This window comes from Apium graveolens, chromosome 6, assembly GCF_009905375.1.
Source record: "Apium graveolens cultivar Ventura chromosome 6, ASM990537v1, whole genome shotgun sequence".
NCBI classification, from domain to species: Eukaryota; Viridiplantae; Streptophyta; class Magnoliopsida; order Apiales; family Apiaceae; genus Apium; species Apium graveolens.
The window spans coordinates 284,278,200-284,299,651 of NC_133652.1; positions in this window are offsets into that span (position 1 = coordinate 284,278,200).

Genomic DNA, 21,452 nt, shown 5'->3' on the forward strand with positions numbered 1-21,452 from the left:
CTCCAAGTCTTTAGGCTTGGTGACATCTACTATCTTAGCAACCGCTGCATAAAGGATTAAACAAGAGTTAAAACTGTAAAAATAGTCTAAAAAAGTATGAAAAAGAATAAAGACTAAAGTTAAAACTTACTTTTCATTGAGACATGAGAGAGCCCACGCTTGAAGAGAACTGTCTCCATAATAAGGTCCCAGGAATGGGACGTGCCATTATCCTTAGTCAGGATATTGAAGGCCTTTGCCTCTTTCTCGGACAATATTATATCATTGGGTCTGCCGTCGACTACCTGTATAAAAGATGAATCGAAGAGGGTGCCCTAATGGGATGGACTTTCCATTAACAATATGGGGGATTGTAGGGCATTGGTTCAAAGAAACACAACCCAGATTCTTGTCAGGGCTTTTTTTAAACTGAATTTTTTTCCTGAAATTAGCTACTATGGGAGACAAATTGTGCTTAGCATATTGTGATAAAAAAGAAATAATTAACCTCGAAGTATTTAGAGGAAATTTGCAGGGATTAATCCCAACATCAGCAAGAAGAATAGGAATAAAGCCTCGTACGGATACTCATCCCCCCTATTATTGGTCATATCAATCAAAGAAGAATATCTTGATCGATTGAGGAATTCACTTGAATTTTTATCCATGTTCATTTTTGCCATCTGAGAAATACACGAAAAATAAAGAACATAGTGAATAGATGCTTGAAAAATGCAGAAAAAACCTAGAAGAGATGAAGATATTCATCTGAAAAACAATGTATCTATGAAGATATTCATCGAAAAAAACCAGAAAATGGGAAAAAACTGAAAATGTATGAAGGATGCAATAAATATACCTGGAAAAGATATGAAGATTTGAAGATTTCGTTGGAAAACTATAAGACTAAAGAAAGAAAGATGAAGAAAGCCGAAAATTATAGAGAGCTATTGAGGAGAGGTTTATCAAATGAGAAGTGAGAAAGAAGTGAATTCACTCCCTATAATATATAGGAAATTTTGGGGAAGATGAACCGTCAAAGGCCCATAAAGCTAAAGGCCCAAAAGTTAAAGCCCAAAGTCTGAAAAGTTCTCAAAGTTCCAAAAAGAAACAATAAAGGACCATGGGCCTAATTAAGTTGAATTTGGAAAAATAAGCCCAATGGCCCAATCCAAGTTGGATTTGGGAAAATAAGCTGATTGACCCAATCCAAATTGGATTTGGAAAGGTAGGCCCACCGGCCCAAAGAAAATTTACAAAATAGAAGTCCAAACAAATTATGGTTAAAAGGAAGAAAACAAGACCAGGGTTGAGGTCGTGTTTTATGTCATGGATTCTAGTCAAAAAACTTCGATTAGTGGCCCTAAAATGAACCATGTATTCGACCAGAATTGAGGTCTTGCTTCAGGTTATGGATTATAATCAAAAAACTTCGAGTAGAGGCCCCAAAATGGACAATGTATTCGACCAGGATTGAGGTCGTGTTTCAGGTCGTGGATTCTAGTAAAAAAACTTTGACTAGAGGCCCCAAAATGGACCATGTATTCGACCAGGATTGAGGTCGTGTTCTAGGTCGTGGATCCTAAAATTTGACTAGAGGCCCTAAAACAAACCATTAATGTGACCAAGATTGAGGTCCAAATCCATGTCAAGTTACGACAGGAACTTTGACCTGGATCCTAGTGGAATTTCAGGTCGTGGATCCTAGTCAATAGACTTCGACCAAACTACAGGAATTGACCCATAAGCTCTACCAGGATTGAGGTCGAAATCCAAGTCGACGTTCCTAGACGAAATATTTCAACTAGGATATAACAGCTGACTCGAATTTTGACCAAGATCCTTGTCGAATTCCAGGTCATGGATCGTGGTCAAAAAGTTTTGACTAAGCTACACGAGTTGGCAGAAATTTCGAACAGGATCCTAGTCGAAATTTGGACAAGGATCCTGGTCGAAAATAGCAGAAATTTGAAAAAAAAAATCCCAAAAATTAAGTAATTAAAAGAGTAGCTTTTACTTATGCCCGATTTGTTCCCAAGACAAAACCCAGTTATTAAGGCCCAGTAATTAGTATGTCATTGATTGGATACAAACGGCCTGCAAACCAAGAATTTATTATTAAAATTTGTAGGCCTAGTATTAGCCCAAGTAGTGATTGAGAAAACAAGTTAAAATCAGAATCAAACTTTCAAAAGAGTAGTTCTCAAGCCACACGGTCCTATAAGGAAGCAAATCCCTACATTATAGGACTCATGTGTCTATTTTAAATCTGAGACTTGTCCAACAAGTCACCTAACCCTAATCTAATCCAAGGCATCATATGCTTACATAAGGCCCCCACAAATATAGAATTACGTTTTTTGACTTGATCCTTGGTATAGGGCAAGGTACGTAGGCATCTTGTGAAGACAGATTGAGTCACGAATCACAAGAGCAGTCAAATAGAGCCTTGAAGCTCGCGAACCCTAACATTAACTATAATATTAAATACAACCTAGCTTTTTACCCATAACAACAAGATAAACATATAATTTGAAGGTTTTTATATGAATGATAAATCTGGTGATAGTATATATCAATATTAATTTGTCAATAAATTAAAAAAAATGAAAAAAATTAGTCAAATAAATTTATCAGAAAAAAGATATTAAATTTAAATAAATTAACTTTATATCCATCCTAAAGGAAGAAAATTAGCATTATAGAATTAACGAAACAAATATAATTGTATAAGACATAAAACAATAACCAAAAACTTGTGTTATAGATTACACTACAACAAATCTGGCCATTTACAACGGTTTTTTTGAACTGAAATCGTCGTAATTGAGCTATTTATGACGGAAAAAAATCATCTTTTTTGGTCGAGTAGTATGTTCGTTTTTCGTCACAAGATAAAATTACGTCGCAAGTTACGAAAAAGGGCCCACAGACTCAATAAAATAATAAATCTACTTATGACGGAAAATGTTGTCGTATGTTAGTTACTTACGAAAGAAAAATCTTTGGATATTTTCTTGTGGGTCCCATCTTGATAAAATATAACATAAATATACGACGCAAATTTATGTCGTAAATTAGAAACTTCCGACAGAAAAAACTGTCGTATGTTAGGAACTGGGGGCAACTTACGACTGAATATGTGATAAATGACCATCGTAAGTTTGTATTTCCAGAATAGCAAAATTCTGATTTTTCAGTTTCCAGCCATTTTCAGCTTCCAATTAAAATTCTAAACCTTTCAAAGTCTATTGCAATCACAAACTCTAAACCAAAGACATTTGTCCTAAGCATAATTCCAACAACGTATACATTTATAGTTTTATTACATCAACCCCAATAGCAAATACAAGTTCAAAGTGGTAAGTGAAACACTCCTGAATGATAAAACAAGGATCTTTAGTGATCCATGTTACATGATACCCAAGTATCTAAAGTTATATAATTATTTCAATTTTTAAAATCAAAATGCAGGAGCACCCCTATACTCTTGTCCTCCTGACTCTTGCTGCATTTTACAAAATAATCAAAAAGTTACTTCTTGTCACTAAAAATAGCAAATACACTACCACACGTCTATACATATGTTAAATTCATAGGGATAATGAGTACCAAAGACAATTTAAAAGAAACCTTGATTTTCAGTTGTTTGTTGACATCTCCAAGATGACGTTCATGCCAATACAAAATAGTAAAACGGAATTTGGCTCTTTATTTATTACAATATGTGAATGATTAAAATGATAGAAGATTAGAACTGATCATACAATTAATAATTCATATAGCTCCCAATACTTTCACACTTAATAAAATCCCTGCATGCTAAGCCTAACTAATCAGACCAGCACTTGAAGGGTCTTTGAATACATTTAATGTTTGGTCAGCTTTTCACATTTTGTATACATCTATAAAAAGTAATCTCAATAGTTTTATTCTTTTAGTACAAGATTTAAAGAGTTGTAAGATCTAGTACATATTGGATGTTTGGTCACGTTTTTGTTTATATTCATTAATTCTTAATAGGACTTTTTATACTACACTACTCTATAGGTACTTATACTTCATAGAAAGGAGAAGTATATAGGGAGGTTCATGTTAATATCTAACAGTTAGTTCAGATACCTTGCTACGGAGCTCCTCCATTTGTTCAGCCATAGCCTCTGACACAGTGACAACATACATATAATATAAGTGTATAATCATTTATAACTTATTAGATGGGAGCATAAAAGAAAAGAAAGATTTCTAAATAAACTAAATAATTGTTAAATTTTATAGGTGAGGTTAAAAAAATTAAAGTAATCAGTTTAGAAAATTGATAATTTTACTACACACTCCGATGATTTTTTTATAGCTAGTGTTTTTCTAATTAACTTCTTTGACATTGTGACCTTTCTAAATAGAGAACAGTGTATTGTTGTGATTGTGCATAGTATATATGCAGAGGTTATCTGTCACATACACATACAATATGTTACGAGTTTGAAGCAGTAAAATACTATGTAATCTTGTAGTTAATATTCATGAAGAATTAATAATGGTGTTGCAAACAATTTCCACAACATGAGAGATTACACATATACCAGCAGAATGTTAAAGTACATTACAAATTAAACATAAAATATTTATACTTAGTCCATGTTGATGAGCATTTACGAACACTAAATTTAGTCTTTTTCCAACTATTATCTTTCTGATCACATTCAACATTGCCAAGGAGAATAATTTGAAGGATAATGTTGGGGTGGGGGGTACCACAGAGAGGATATTTATATTACAAACCCTGGCTGACAATTTGCACAGAGAGAATGGGGAATATAAGTTTTTGTAGTAAAAATATTCTCATCTAATCATATATTTTTCGAGTACCAAAAAAATAAACAATTAACAATTAATTTTCTTAGCGAGTATGAGAACGTTGATTTTTTATACAAGTATACCTTTAGGGCAACTGATGTATCCTTCTCCTTTGACTTTTTCCCAGTCTCTGGTTCACAAGACTTCCCCTACCATTCTTAAATATAATAGTTAAGCTTTAAAACTCTGAATAAACTGAAATTAATTAATTAATTAATTAAAATGGGGAGAATAACCAAAAAGCAACTCCCACCTATAAATGCCATATCAGAATATACGTGAATATATCACTCATGTGAGCAGCCCTAAGCAAGTATCCTTCAACTAATTTCTGCAAGTAAGGAAAACTCTCATTTACCCAGAACGTATTAAACCCTATTCAGACAGCTTTATACACTGCTTAGACAGAGCCCTCTTATAACAACATACGAAACGTATTAATTGAACACAACACATGGGGCAATACTATATACTTATATTAACTAAAGATACTATAACTAGAATAGATAATACAAGTTAATGATCACAATCAATTATAAAATAATAAGTTTCTATAACAAAAATAAAACTATCAACTTAGTAAAAAAGAAAAAAAAACATCTTACAGGAAACTAAACATTCCAGGGATATTAAGATTAAATTTACCATTTCTGGTTATCAAGAACTATTTATCAACAGGCAAGTATGGTTTCCTCTTGCTTGGTTCACCAGATTTCCTGGCAATCAATAGAACAAGTTTTTTTAAAGAACTTTCTACCTAAACCAAGCAAAACAAACAAATAAAAAGCAATATATTTTTACCATATCCTTCACTGCAACCCTATTAATCAATATATGTACCGAATATACAGTCACATATACTGCTGTAGCATATGTAATAGGGACACTGTCATTATCCCATCAAAATTCAATCTGAAACATCAATAACTAACAAGTCTGACTAAGAAAATCCGATCTGGAACTATACAGTAAATTGATTAGAAGAACGAATATAGTACATGACTTCAATATTTGAAAAGAAATATAATATACATATAATAATGATATAGCACTTCCAGTCCAGAAACATCGAACAACACTGAACATCTGAACCCTGCATTACCATTTCACAATCAAGCGCCAATATTTCGTGGGTAGGAGCTCCTGAAGGGCAAGGAAGAGTTGAAACAAAATCTGCACAAAAGATGGATCTCATCAGCTTTATCAACACAACCAAACAACTTAAACGTGAAGGGAATAAAGGATAAAAAGGAAATGGTATACTGTATATATATTGTCACCTGGTTGACTACGGAAGTAACCATTTTGTTCTAGTTCGGTCTCTGTGAGTGTGTAATATGACAGGGGAAATGGTAAATCTTTCGAGAGATCACCAAAGGATAGATCAAAAACAGAATTACAGGTTCCTGCATCGAAGATAGTTTACTATTTTACTTATTTTAACCCAGAAAGCACTACAAGTCTACAACTTTATAGCTGATATATACCTTGATCGGAACTCTGATTCTGAACAGGTTTTCTTATAGGCTCAACAATATCCCTTTTTCTTTTCACCTTGTATGTAAGATGAGCATCTATAGTCTGTATTCCATCTGCTACACAGCTATCAACAAACAAAAAACCAAAAGCATAAACTTTCAAGAAATGCAATGCATAAATCCAATATTCTGCTAGAAAAGATAAATGTCACCAACTTTAGAGTTGACACTGCTTTTGGAACGCCACAGTACTCTTTGAAATTATGGAGTACCTTAGACTGTGACAAGTTAAGACATGTGTCAAGGCCAGGTACATAAAGCATAATAACTTTGGGAATGAGGGGTTTATTCTGCATATCGGAAGAAAACTCAGCATTACACACACCAAAAATATTGTATATGATATGCAAGTGCCAATCTAGAAAAACAAAATCCTTCTTAAATAAAGAAATGGTTATATTGAACTATATTAGCTGATTTGTTGTTTATTGATATTTTCCCACAAGGTTGTTCATCACAATTCAAATTATTTTGTATTCTCTACGCAACACAAACAAAAACAAATAAATACAAATCTACCAGATAAAGCACTACAAGAAAATCAGTAGCTAATTACAGTACGATTTACAAAATCCACGCAAATATATATACATAGAGGGGGAAAGAGAGGGGGGAAGGATAGAGGGAGAGAGAGGGAGAGAGAGATATGAGCATAAAGAGAGAGGGGAGAGAGAGATGTGCATACTAGGAAGAGAGAGACAGGGACGCCTTCTCTTGAATCCAAAAATAAGCCCTAAAGCCCTAGTTTTGAACACCGACTAAAACCCCAAATTGAAGTCAAATTGAAACCCTAAACGAAATCATAACTAAAGCCCCCGTAAAAGAAACAAACAAATCAATCAAAGGAGGCTAGAATTACAGTAAACATTTATGTATGTATAGATTTTGCATAACTAGGAGAGGCGAGGGGGAGAAAGAGAGGGGAAGAGTGAAGGGGAGAGAGAAGCAGGAAAGAGAGATTGAAAATATATTGAGATGTGAAGCAATTAGATTATTAGACTGTTCTATTTCTGAACGACGGGGTGTTTTTTTTGGAAAAATTGGAAAATTTTCAAATGCACTTACCATTTCAACCGGAAGTGATTTTCAAAAAAAAAAAGTTTGTACATTACAATAGGCAAATCAGTACAAATATAGAGAGGTTTATGAGAAAAAACCAAATTTATAGATAAGTATCAAAATAAAAAAGGTACAATTTACCGTATGCATATGAGTCATCAACTTAAAAATATATTAAAACTATATATTAGTCTTTTATTGACAATAAAACGGCACTCCCGTAATAATATTAAGGATTTGATTCAAGTTCTCATCACCAGCTTGAAAACTTAAGTTGTATATGCAAACACAAAATTACAACATCATTGAATGTAATTTAAATGATAACCACGTGGAACACCTTCAAATTGATACAAAGAGTATTCCAACAACATCAGAATATCAAAACTCAGTCTCCAAACTACTTTGATACAATAAAGTAGTAGAATGAGATCCTATGAAATATATGGAGGATAATTACTAATTAGAAGGATTGATTTCAATGTTAGAACAACGCCGTCTTGCTATAATATGAAGCACAGATTATCATCTTCCTTTAAGTCAAGATCTTTGAATTTGCTCCATCCACGTGAAAATCTGGCAGCTGTACCGTTTAGAACTATTTTTGTATCCCAAACTCCTTGGCCCGTTCTGAACTTCACCATGTCTCCACTTTTCCATATTTGATCTCGAAATCTTATAGTTCTAGGAATGTGCTACACAACAGTTGAATATGTTAGCATAATTTGATCAGTCTGTTCCTGAACATAATACAACAAGGTATTCAAAATAGTTATATTATAGTCTTATATATTATTATTTACCGCTCCATGACATTTCGAGTTTAAGAGACTTCCATCCAATAATTTAGAAAACTAGAGATTCATTGCAACTTGCGCATCATGTGGATTGTTATTTTTCATCATCTCCATATTCTGTATTCCAGCATTGTCCTATGCAGGGTTATCATATCCTTCCACCTCCATTTTAGTTGATACATCCATAATTTTAACATTTTGTTCTAAGTACAGATATAAGACAATATTAAAATCATGACCAGTGCCTATGTAAAAGGAGCCTGCAAAGTAAATAAGGAAAGAAAACATATGGCATACCAATCTCAATAGGTGAATCTGTAGCATTATCTTCAAAGAGAAAAAATTTGCCACTAGGCCTTCTCCTCCTATTACTAAAACATGACTCCGAACTAAAACATGCAATCAACATCAATACATGGAATATTCTTATACATACAAATGGAGCATTATATATACTGAAAATTTATATTTGAATGAAAATTAAAGTCTTAATCAATCTACTCACCTTGAACTTTACAACCAATTGACAACTACTAAAACATGGATGGATGGGGTTACTAACCTCCAAAAAAATTTCATAATCTTCTGATTTAGAGAATTTGTTTCCATGATTTGAAGTAGTAGCCATCGATCCTCCCTCTGCAGAGCTCTGTTCTATGTTTTGTTGGCCGGTATTGTTCAATAGGCCTAAACCCAATACTTTGTTAAAGATATGTTGGGTATAAATTACCTAATCTTAAAATATAAATTTAAATTCTTTTAAATTAAATATTATAATATACATTTTATTGAAATTTTGTAAAGTTTATTTAATTTAATTTTCAATTTACATATTGTTGAGATTATTTTAATTTTTTATTAATTAATTAAATTATTTTTAGATCATTTCCTTCAAAAAATTGTAATATACCTTAAAATTAATCTATGTCATATGAAAAAAAGTGAAACATGCGCTGATTTTATTACAAACAAAATTTCAAATTAGTTAATTATGTTTTAAAAAAAAATATGACAACACAACATATATCTTTCTAACACATGTGAAAAAGTATATTCGCGTAATTTTTTTTCGTAAAAGAGTAATGTTGTGTTAGTGTTCAACTGAAAAGTTACGTAAACATTTATCTTTATATTATTTAATATTTTTTGAAAAATTAATTATATTTAGAACGCGTAGCGCGGGCAAAAATCCCTAGTTTCTGAAAGGCGGGGTGTTTTTTTTGGAAAAATCGGAAACTCAATAAAATTTTATTAAAACTTAAATAGATTAAAAATTGATAATTATTTTAAATATAAATATATATAATTGTGTATTTATATTTGATAATTTGTGTATATGAATAAAATAAATATATCTTAACATTTACATGGATGGATCGTTAAAAAGATTATTTAAAAAAAAATTAGAAAAATTAGATGTCACTTTTTTAATACATAAATATTTTACAAATTATTAGGAAATATATTATTTCTATAAAAATATAAAATTGACTCTAGAAGTATACTATTAACTTTGAGAAATAATAATAATAACATATATATATATATATTTCAATATTAATTTATTTTTATATAAATAGCTTTTTATTAAAATAAAAAAATTTCTTATACATATTTCGCAATGCCTTTGGATAATCTATCCTGAAATGAAAGAGTATTGAGCACCAATATGACCAATAGATGATTAGTACATATTATAATTTATATTATAGGAGTCAATAGATATATATATATATTAGTGATATAACCAAAATTTTATATCAAAATAATTTTATTTAGTGTACCATTTTAATAGTCAAACATTAGTTTAACTAGTACAGCTAACTAGTGTTTAATCCTCAAATGTTGTTTCGATTATTTTAAAAATACTTGTCATCGATCCAACCGTATGAATGTGAATATATATATATATAAGTGATATAACCAAAATTACATATCAAAATAATTTTATTTGCTTTGTGATTTTAAGAGTCAAGCATGAGTTTCACTTGTACAACTAACCAATGTTTAGTTCTTAATTTTTGTTTCGATTATTATAAAATTACATTATATCGATCCAACCGTATGTATGTCAATAGATATATATATTAGTGATAAAATCAAAGTTACATATCAAGATAATTTTATTTGGTTTGTCATTTTAACAGTAAAGCATGAGTTTGACTTGTACAACTAACTGTGTTTAATCCTGAATTTGTGTTTCGATTATTTTAAAAATATTTTTCATCGATCCAACCATTTGAATGTCAACAGATACATATTAGTTATATAACCAAAGTTACATATCAAAATAATTTTATTTGGTTTGACAATTTAACAATCAAGCATCTGTTTGACTAGTATAGCGCTAAATAGTGTTGAATCTTGGATTAATGTTTCGATTATTTTAAAAATATTTTTCACCGATCCAACCATATGGATGTGAATAGATACATAACCAAAATTTTATATCAAAATAATTTTATTTGGTTTGACAATTTAACAGTCAAGCATCAGTTTGACTAGTACAGCTAACTAGTGTTGAATCTTGAATTAGTGTTTCGATTATTTTAAAAATATATTTCAACGATCCAACCGTATGGATGTCAATAGATATATATATTAGTGATATAACCAAAATTTCATATCAAAATAATTTTATTTGGTTTGACATTTTAACAGTCAAGCTTCAGTTTGACTAGTACAACTAACTAGTGTTGAATCTTGAATTAGTATTTCGATTATTTTAAAAATATTTTTCAATGATCCAACTGTATGGATGTCAATAGACATATTTATTAGTGATATAACCAAAATTTCATATCAAACTATTTTTATTTGGTTTGCCATTTTAACGGTCAACCGTCAATTTCACTAGTACATCTAACTAGTGTTTAATCCTGAATTGGTGTTGAGATTATTTCAAAAATATTTTTCAACGATCCAACCATATGGATGTCAATAGATATATATATTAGTGATATAACCAAAATTACATATCAAAATAATTTTATTTGGTTTGACATTTTAACAGTCAAGTATGAGTTTGACTAGTACAACTAACTGGTGTTGAACCTTGAATTAGTGTTTCGGTTATTTTAAAAATATTTTTCAACGATCCAACTGTATGGATGTCAATAGATACATATATTAGTGATATAACCAAAATTTCATATCAAAATAATTTTATTTGATTTGAGATTTTAACTGTGAAGCTTCAGTTTGACCAATACAGCTAACTAGTGTTGAATCTTGAATTAGTGTTTCGATTATTTTAAAAATATTTTTCAACGATCCAACCATATGGATGTCAATAGATATATACATTAGTGATATAACCAAAATTCCATATCAACATAATTTTATTTGGTTTGACATTTTAACAGTCAAGCTTTAATTTGACTGGTACAACTAACTAGTGTGGAATCTTCAATTAGTATTTCAATTATTTAAAAGATATTTTTCAACAATTCAACCATATGGATGTCAATATATATATATATATATATATATATATATATTACTGATATAACCAAAATTTCATATAAAATAATGTTATTTGGTTTGACATTTTAACAGTGAAGCATGAACTCGACTAGTACACCTAACTAGTCAATATTATATATTGACATTAATATGGTATATATATGGTTTGATTTTTCATCAATACAACTGTATGGATGACAATATATATCTATATATATTAGTGATATAATCAATGTTTCATAGTAAATTACTTTATCAAAATATATAATTTTTTAGAATTTTTTGAAATGTCACCCAAACAAATAAATATTGACATTAATATGGTTGGATCATGAAATAATATTTTTTAAAAATTGAAATTATCAAAAATCATGTGCTAATTTGAGAAAAGTCAAATTTACCGCCAAAATTTTGAGAAAAGTCAAATTTTCCGCCAAAATTTTGGGGAAAATGTTAAATTTCCCTCTTTGATAACATACGACGAATTTTAATTTCCGTCGTAAATTGGATATTTAACTTATGACGAAATGTTCAAATCGTCGTAACTTCAAATGATGTTTATTATCCCGCCAAAATTTTTGGGAAAAAGTTAAATTTCCATCTTTGATAACTTACGACGAATTTTAATTTTCGTCGAAAATATTTCGTTGTAAATTTAGTAAAATATTTTTTTATTCAATTTCAATTTAAAATTTTACTAAAAATAATTAACTTACGACGAAATGTTTAAATCATCGCAACTTCAAATAATTTTCATTTTTGTTTAATCGTGTCGTGCATAATTTTATTAACAAAATATTAAACTTATGACAGTTTTGGATTTCGTCGTAAATATTCACGACGTTTTACTTTTTTCCGTCGTAAGTTAGGCGCGCATTTTTTTCCGTCGTAAGTTGGCCGTCGTAATTGGCCTATTTTGTTGTAGTGTTAACAATTTTATTAAATTATGGGGGGTCTTATACGTACAAGTAAAAGAAAACATAGTAAAATCTGGAAAGAGATAAGCCAGCGCAAAATAAAAGTAACTTATATTATAAAGGGCTTTTTTAAAAAATACCTCAGTATAAAAATATCGCCTACCATGCATAATTTTCCTGTTGTCAAATGTCTCCTTTCTAGGCTTAGGAGGACTAGCAGTGTTAGACCTATCATGTTTCCTATTATTCACATGTTGACGAGGAGTAGTCGTATCACTAGAAACATTTTAGTTGTTGCACAGGAAATACAATTAGGAACGTTGTTGCATATTTTCTAGATTTTAGTTGATTTCAGTTAAATTCATATTTTTTGCAAAAAATATTGGAAGATAATAAAATCGCAAAATAAAAATTAGAAAAATCATATTTTTTTGATAATTTCTCTATCATAAATTATATTAAGATTACAAACAAAAATTCTAGATGTGTCAAAAATACAATCGACCCAACCCCTTATATATGTACAAGGAAAAATATGATTAGTCTTTAATTACAAATCTTATTCAACATATATTTCATTTTGTTTTATTTTCTTCTTCAAATAGTGTGACATTATTCCTTCACTTTTTTGAATTATATTCTCCACCTCATTGAGTACTGTTCTTGTGCTTGAAATCTGATTCATTTATTTTCCTGTAAAATTAAAAAAAAACTTATTCATTTATTATTGAAATTATGAAAACAAAAATAAACTGAGTATTAAAAGCAATATAAAATATAGATGTATAGATTCCCTTTGAAGAGTTGACTATCAAGTTCAGCAGTTGCAACATAATGAACAAGGGCGTTCAGATCAGCTACGAATTCACCTTAAACTAATGCAGGTTCACATGGAGCATTTTTGAAATACTGTTTGTACTCAGTTTGGCGATATCTTCAAGAGTTTGCAATGCACCTAGTGCAGTGACTTCTGTTTGATTCACAGATGGCCTGATAGCATTTATCTGATTACAGTGTTGTACAAACGAAAAAGATTTAAGTAAATATTGTATAGACGAACCTAATGTCACATTAATTTATTATAGTTAATGCATGAATAACAACCTTCTTAGGATGACCTTCCACGAGTGCTAGTGGGTTGGCCCAATCGGTTGGTTTAGGCTTCCACCTAAAGATATTACTCTTGCATCTAAAATTCATGGAGCATTTTCTTCATTATTTGCTGCAAATATATAACAAAAAACAGATTTATTAAATAAAATATTTAAAATTACATGGAAAGTTAATTAAATATTTAGTAAATGTATTATTTCGTGATAAAATTAATTTCAAAGGTTTGTCTACTATGTGTGCATGGACGGAAATTTATAATTTAGTTATTTGATTGGTTTTTTTTGTCAATGTAGGAATTAAAATAAGTTAAGCTTATAATTTTCAGTTAGCATGTGGTCATAAATAAATACTAGAAGATTAGTTATTATGTATAACACAAAGAGTTTTGGATCTAGTACCAAAGGATAAAGTAAAGAGAATAAACACTCATATTTTTTAACCAAAAAAATAGCCGTGTACCCATCCACTTTCCCAACAATTACCCCTCCCCCCAAATTATCAAATTTAAATCATAATCAGTAAACATCACAACCAATTAACCACTGCTCTAGTCTACACCTCAAAAATAGATATCACAATAAATTGAATTGTAGATTCATTACCAATAAAATCAGGACAACAATGAATTTTCAACCCATGCCACTAAAATTTCAGATCTGAACCGCACATACACATAGCATCAAAAATATCCCAATAAAAATTGTTGAGCTACATAATAAGAGATTAACAAATTGGCGATGATCATGATGACCAGAACATATGAAAAATGAAAGACACAATAACAGATCTATAGTATAACACGAGAGCATAAAAAGATGGGGATTTACCTTTTCAAACTCATTCCTCTGTCTAAACATCTTTCATTTATTTTTCCTAATCTAATATAAAAGGCATTTACAAACAAAGAAGAAGGTCATAGGAGCTTAGAGAAAAAAAGGTTATGGAAGCAAACTGCTGTTAGAAAATGGAAAGTTTGAGGCATATTTTATATATGTTCTTGATATGATTTCCGGAAACTAACACTTGGAGGTTGTTCCTTGACATAAGGACTTAAACTTTCATATTTGGATCTAAGACATTTTCTTAGTGGAATCCATGAATATATTGTGACAAAGTCGCTTGTTTGAAATGGGTTATGGGGATTTTATCCCACATTGGTATTGTAAAAGAAAGATATTGAGTTTATATAGCATCTTGTGTTAGTGTTTTTACAACTACTAGCATAAGTGGAATGCTTGTGTGGCCTAGTGCTAGTGGGAACTCTTATATTTTTCTTTTCTATTACAAGTTTAATTATTTATATTGATTATTTAATTATTAATATAAAATATATTGAGTAAGGATTATTTTAATCATACTCTGAATATATTTTTTAATATTAATATTAATTAATCAGGATATAATATAAATAATAAGGAAAACCCATTTTGTTCACTTTTTCTGTTTTGTTACTTGGTGTACCACATCGAGTAAAATAGAAGAAGAGCAACTTGAGATGCCTATATATTGAGAGGTATACTTGAGATTAAAATGACACAAGTCTCGGTGCCTACCTCGCAAACATATATGAGTTGCATAGGTTTTTTGGGCAAACTGAGGTGCGAGTCGCCGTTGATCATTATTGGTTCTATGGCTAGATTGATCTGTTGCTGTTTTATCCTGGAAGCGATATTGCTGCATGCCATCACAGCTTAAGTGGGAGGCAATAATCTCTTCAAGAACAGTCAAGTCCTCTGGAAGGGTTTGGCGACTCAGCTGTTGTGTTCTTCTTCTTATCAGAATTTGGAAAGCGATAAGAGATAAGTTTTCTTTACTTTCTTTGTCAATTAAAGTCTGTATAGTTTGTTATTGTCTTCGTGGTTTGTTTCATTAGTTGGTTATTTGTCATGTTCTTGTTATTATATATATAACTTCCCATTGTTGCTGTGTAGTTCGACTCAGCTGTTGTGTTCTTCTTCTTATCAGAATTTGGAAAGCGATAAGAGATAAGTTTTCTTTACTTTCTTTGTCAATTACAGTCTGTATAGTTTGTTATTGTCTTCGTGTTTTGTTTCGTTAGTTGGTTATTTTCCATGTTCTTGTTATTATATATATAACTGCCCATTGTTGCTGTGTAGTTAGAATTATACCCAACAATCTTGAAGAGATTATCTGTGTTATATATTAATTAGCAAGATGGTTAATGAAACTGCTGATGTTCCTAAAATTGTTGAGACTGGTTTTGGTTCTGGTGGTACTACTACCATTGACTGGACCACATATCGTTTTCCCCATTCAATTGATTTATCGGGTATGCCTAATAAATTCAGTGGTGGGGCTTCTTTTTCTCGTTGGCAGAAAAAAAAAATGAAGCTCTGATTAACGGTTAAGGGTCTATTGTTAGTAGTACAGTATGATCCTCCTGGGTTAGATCAAGAGAAAGCTGAATCTGTTAAGGTTTATGCTTTATGGGCTGAGAAGGATGGGGTGGCTAGGTCGGCCAATTTTGGCATCCTTGGAGAACACCTTGTTCGATGTTTATTCATCAGATGCCTATACTGCTAAAGTATTATGGGATAAGCTGGACCAAACCCATAATACTGATTCTCAAGGATTTGAGAAGTATTCTGTGGCTAGGTTTCTTGATTTTAAGCTGGTGGATGGAAAATCCATGACTGAACAGGTTCATGAGTTTGAGATGTTAGTTCATGATTTGGGTGAGTCCGATATGGTCTTGCTTGAGAAGTTTCGAGTGATGTCTGTGATTGAAAAGTTCCCTAAGTCTTGGGAAGAGTTTGTTCTCTCCCTGAAAAGAAAGAAAGGAGAGATCACATGGACTAACTTGATGTTGGACATCTCAGTACGGGAGCAACACCAGTCCAAATAGGGACATGTGTTGCTTGTGGAACATGGGAGCTCGAAGGTGAATGTAGTGAATGTAGGACATAAAAGAAAGGTAGTCACTAACAACGCTAACACTAAACCTGACAAGAACATGGCTAAGAAACCAAAGGCGAACAAACCATGTTGGTCTTGTGGACAGGTTGGTCATTGGAGCAAGGACTGTCTAAGTAAGAAAGCTAAGAAAGCTGGAGTGGTAGCTCAAGCAAATACTGTGCTTGGACTTGGAACCACGAGTGGGCCAGTAGCTAAAATGGTCATGGGTGAGGTTGTTGCCTCTAGAACCGATGACGGGTATGTTACTTACCACCCTGTACTACTTTCCACTTATCTGTCACATGAGTGGTTGATTCATACTGGAGCTAATGTACATATTTGTGCTGATATTAGCTTGTTTATATCTTATCAACAGTCATGGAGTGACAGTGACGATGGGGAATGCTAGTGTTGCACAAGTGCTTGGAATAGGAAATGTGGACCTGAAATTTTCTTCTAGGTGGATTCTATCTCTCACTAGAGTGCATCATGTTCCCTCTATTCGTAGAAATATTATAAGTGGAAGTTGTTTAGTTAAAAATGGCTTTGAACTTTCTTTGAAGTGTAATAAAGTAGTTATTATTCATACTGGTACATTCTTTGGCAAGGGTTACTTGTCTGATGGTTTGTTTTTAATAAATGTTGAACCCGTTTTGGGTGGTTTTATTAATGATGGTGTTGTACCTTCTGTTAATTGTGTAGAATCATCTGATTTGTGGCACTTACGACTTGGTCATTTAAAATCTTGGTGCTCTAAAGAATATGTTGAATTTAGAGTTGATTCCAAAGTACGCCATTGATAAGAAATCTAAGTGTCAAGTGTGTGTAACTGCTAAACAAACAAGGAAACCTTTTCATAATGTTGTTAGGGATTCAGACTTGTTAGATTTAGTACACTCAGACATATGTGAATTTGGTGGTGTGTTGACTAAGGATCACTGTAGATATTTCATTACCTTTATAGATGATTGTAGTAGATATTTTTATGTTTATTTGCTTAAACATAAGTATGAAGCACTAGATAAATTCATTATGTATAAAAATGAAGCTGAAACATAAATTGGCAAAGTACTTAAACGTTTGATGTTTGATAGAGGTGGTGAGTATACGAGTACCTTGTTTAATGAATTTTGCGCAAACAATGGTATAGTTCATGAGGTTACTCCACCATATACACCTGAGTCTAATGGGTGGCAGAACGAAAGAACATAACTTTTAAAGACATGATTGACAATATGCTAATTAATTCTGGGTTGCCTAAGTACATGTGGGGAGAGGCTCTGAATACGGCTTGCCATATTCTAAATAGAGTCCCTCTGAAACATATGGACAAGACATCATATGAATTATGGAGAAAGCGTAGGACAAGTTTGAGTTATCTTCGTGTGTGGGGGTGCCTTGCTAAGGTGCTTTTCCCTGAACATAAGAGAAAGAAACTGGGTCCGAAAACTGTTGATTGTATGTTTCTGGGCTATCTTGAAACCACAAATGCTATGAGATTTTTAGTATTAAAATATGACATAGATGGTATTGTGGCGAATACGATAGTTGAGTTTCGTGATACAACTTTCTTTGAGGAAGTATTCCCAATGAAGACTGGTATATCGTTGGGTAGTTCTGAGGATGATCCCACTCACACATCAAGTTCTATTCCTGATCATGTGGAAAAGATGACAAATGTGGGGGTGGATCCTGGTAGTAGCTCTACTCCTAACAAAGTAGAGGAACTTAGAAGGAGTAAGCGTGCAAAGGTAGTCAAGGACTTTGGAAGTGACTTTATCACTTACAATGTCGAGGATGAGCCTTTAACTTTCCATCAAGCCAAGGATTCTTCGGAGTCAAGGCATTGGAAAGGCGCTGTAAAGAGTGAAATTGACTCAATTATTTCAAACGGAACATGGGAGTTAGTTGATCTCCCTCCAGGGTATTCTACTATTGGATGTAAATGGATCTTCAAGAGGAAGCTAAACCCTGATGGCTCAATAAATAAGTACAAGGCTAGGCTAGTTGCTAAGGGCTTTAGGCAAAGGGAAGGCATTGATTATTTTGATACATATTCTCCAGTTGCCTGAATGACAACAATCAGAATGCTTATTGCATTGGCTTCTGTACATGGTCTTATCATCCATCAAATAGATTTAAAGACAACTTTTCTTCATGGTGACCTTGAAGAAGAGATTTATATGGATCAGCCTGAGGGATTTGTTGCTTCTGGTAATGAGAGGAAAGTATGTAGACTAGTCAAGTCCATCTATGGCCTTAAACAAGCACCTATAGACTGGCATAAAAGTTTGATGAAACTGTTTTAGACTTCAAATTTTTTAATTAATGAAAGTGACAAGTGTGTCTGCTATAAGGTTAGAGGTAATGATTGTGTGATCGTGTGCTTGTATGTAGATGATGCACTTTGAGATGAAGGATATGGGTGAAGCTAGTGTGATTCTTGGGATCAAGTTGACTCAGTCAACTGATGGAATAACTTTGTCACAATCTCATTATATAGAGAAATCTATACTTGAGAATTATGGTTATTCAAATTGTAGAATCGCTAGTACACCATATGATTCAAAAGTTACCTTAGTCAATAATAGTTCAGGAGTTCCTGTGTCTCAGTTAAGGTATTCTTAGATTATTGGGAGTTTGCAATATCTTGCTAATGTGACTAGGCCAGATATTTCTTATTCTGTATCTAAGTTGGCTAGATATACAAGCTATCTAAACAAGACTCATTGGGAGGCACTGGATAGAGTTTTTAGATATCTGAAGGGAACTATTTCCCTTGGCTTGCATTATCGGAGATTTTTGGGGGTACTCAAGGGGTACAGTGATGCAAGTTGGATAGCTACGAAATCTGGTTCCTATGGAGTGACTGGATATGTGTTTACCCTTACGGGTGGAGCAGTGTCCTGAAAGTCTTCTAGACAGACTTTGATTACTCGGTCTATTTTTGAGGCTGAGTTATGTGCACTTGATGCCACGGGGACGGAGGCTGAATGGTTACATGGACTCATGAGTATGTTACCTGTAGTAAGAAAGCCGCTTCCTGCCATTTCTGTTCATTGTGATAGCCGTACAACTATCGACAAAGTCAGAAGTGTAAAGTATAATGCTAAAACAAAGAGACACATCCAAGTTAGACTAAAGTCTATAAGGGGTCTTGTGTCTGATAGGATTATTGCTATAGAGTTCATAGGAACTCAGGATAATATAGCTGATCCGCTGACTAAAGGGATTGAGCATGCTATAGTCCTTAAGTCGAGGTTGGGGATGAGACTGGTAACCCATCATAATTCATCAACAGCGGGAACCCAATACACCTGAGAGGAGATCCCTCAAAGTGTATTCAATGTGGTAATAATAAGTTGTAAGGATGAATTGGTAGTACCTCTACCATATACATTTAGATACTTATGTATCTAAGTCTATCCCCTATAAACCTTAAGAGGTACTTGAACTACTAGTTAGCAAGAGTTATTTGAACTCTGAATGGGGTCAAGTTGTTTGACGAGATGATAGCAGTACATCTCTAGAGATGCCCAGCTAAGCGAATGTAATTGTGTGGTTGCAATTAGAGGAAAGGGTTATTCCTCGAAACATTCGACGAACAGGATCGGGACTTGACCATTAACGTCTCAAAGTCGTAGATTGGCACCATAGCCTTTGACTTATCGTCGTCTATGGAGTGTGGTTACACCCAACGGATAAAGATTCAAGGTGAAACATTCCATCTGTATCCAGTAGCCATCGAAGTAGAGGACTTAGGAGGGTTCAAACCCGAGAGGGTACCGACTCTGAAAAGCAAGTCATGATAAAATCTGGTATGCAATTTAATTATGGATTTGTGGGGGATTGTTAGAAAATGGAAAGTTTGAGGCATATTTTATATATGTTCTTGATATGATTTCCGGAAACTAACACTTGGAGGTTGTTCCTTGACATGAGGACTTAAACTTTCATATTTGGATCTAAGACATTTTCTTAGTGGAATCCATGAATATATTTTGACAAAGTTGCTTGTTTGAAATGGGTTATGGGGATTTTGTCCCACATTGGTATTGTAAAAGAAAGATATTGAGTTTATATAGCATCTTGTGTTAGTGTTGTTTACAACTACTAGTATAAGTGGAATGCTTGTGTGGCCTAGTGCTAGTGGGAACTCTTATATTTTTCTTTTCTATTACAAGTTTAATTATTTATATTGATTATTTAATTATTAATATATAATATAATGAGTAAGGATTATTTTAATCATACTCTGAATATATTTTGTAATATTAATATTAATTAATCAGGATATAATATAAATAATAAGGAAAACCCATTTTGTTCACTTTTTCTGTTTTGTTACTTGGTGTACCACATCGAGTAAAATAGAAGAAGAACAACTTGAGATGCCTATATATTGAGAGGTATACTTGAGATTAAAATGACACAAGTCTCGGTGCCTACCTCGCAAACATATATGAGTTGCATAGGTTATTTGGGCAAACTGAGGTGCGAGTCGCCGTTGATCATTGCTGGTTCTGTGGCTAGATTGATATGTTGTTGTTTTATCCTGGAAGCGATATTGCTGCATTCCATCACAGCTTAAGTGGGGGGCAATAATCTCTTCAAGAACAGTCAAGTCCTCTGGAAGGGTTTGGCAACTCAGCTGTTGTGTTCTTCTTCTTATCAGAATTTGAAAGCGATAACAGATAAGTTTTCTTTACTTTCTTTGTCAATTACAGTCTGTATAGTTTGTTATTGTCTTCGTGTTTTGTTTCGTTAGTTGGTTATTTGTCATGTTCTTGTTATTATATATATAAATGCCC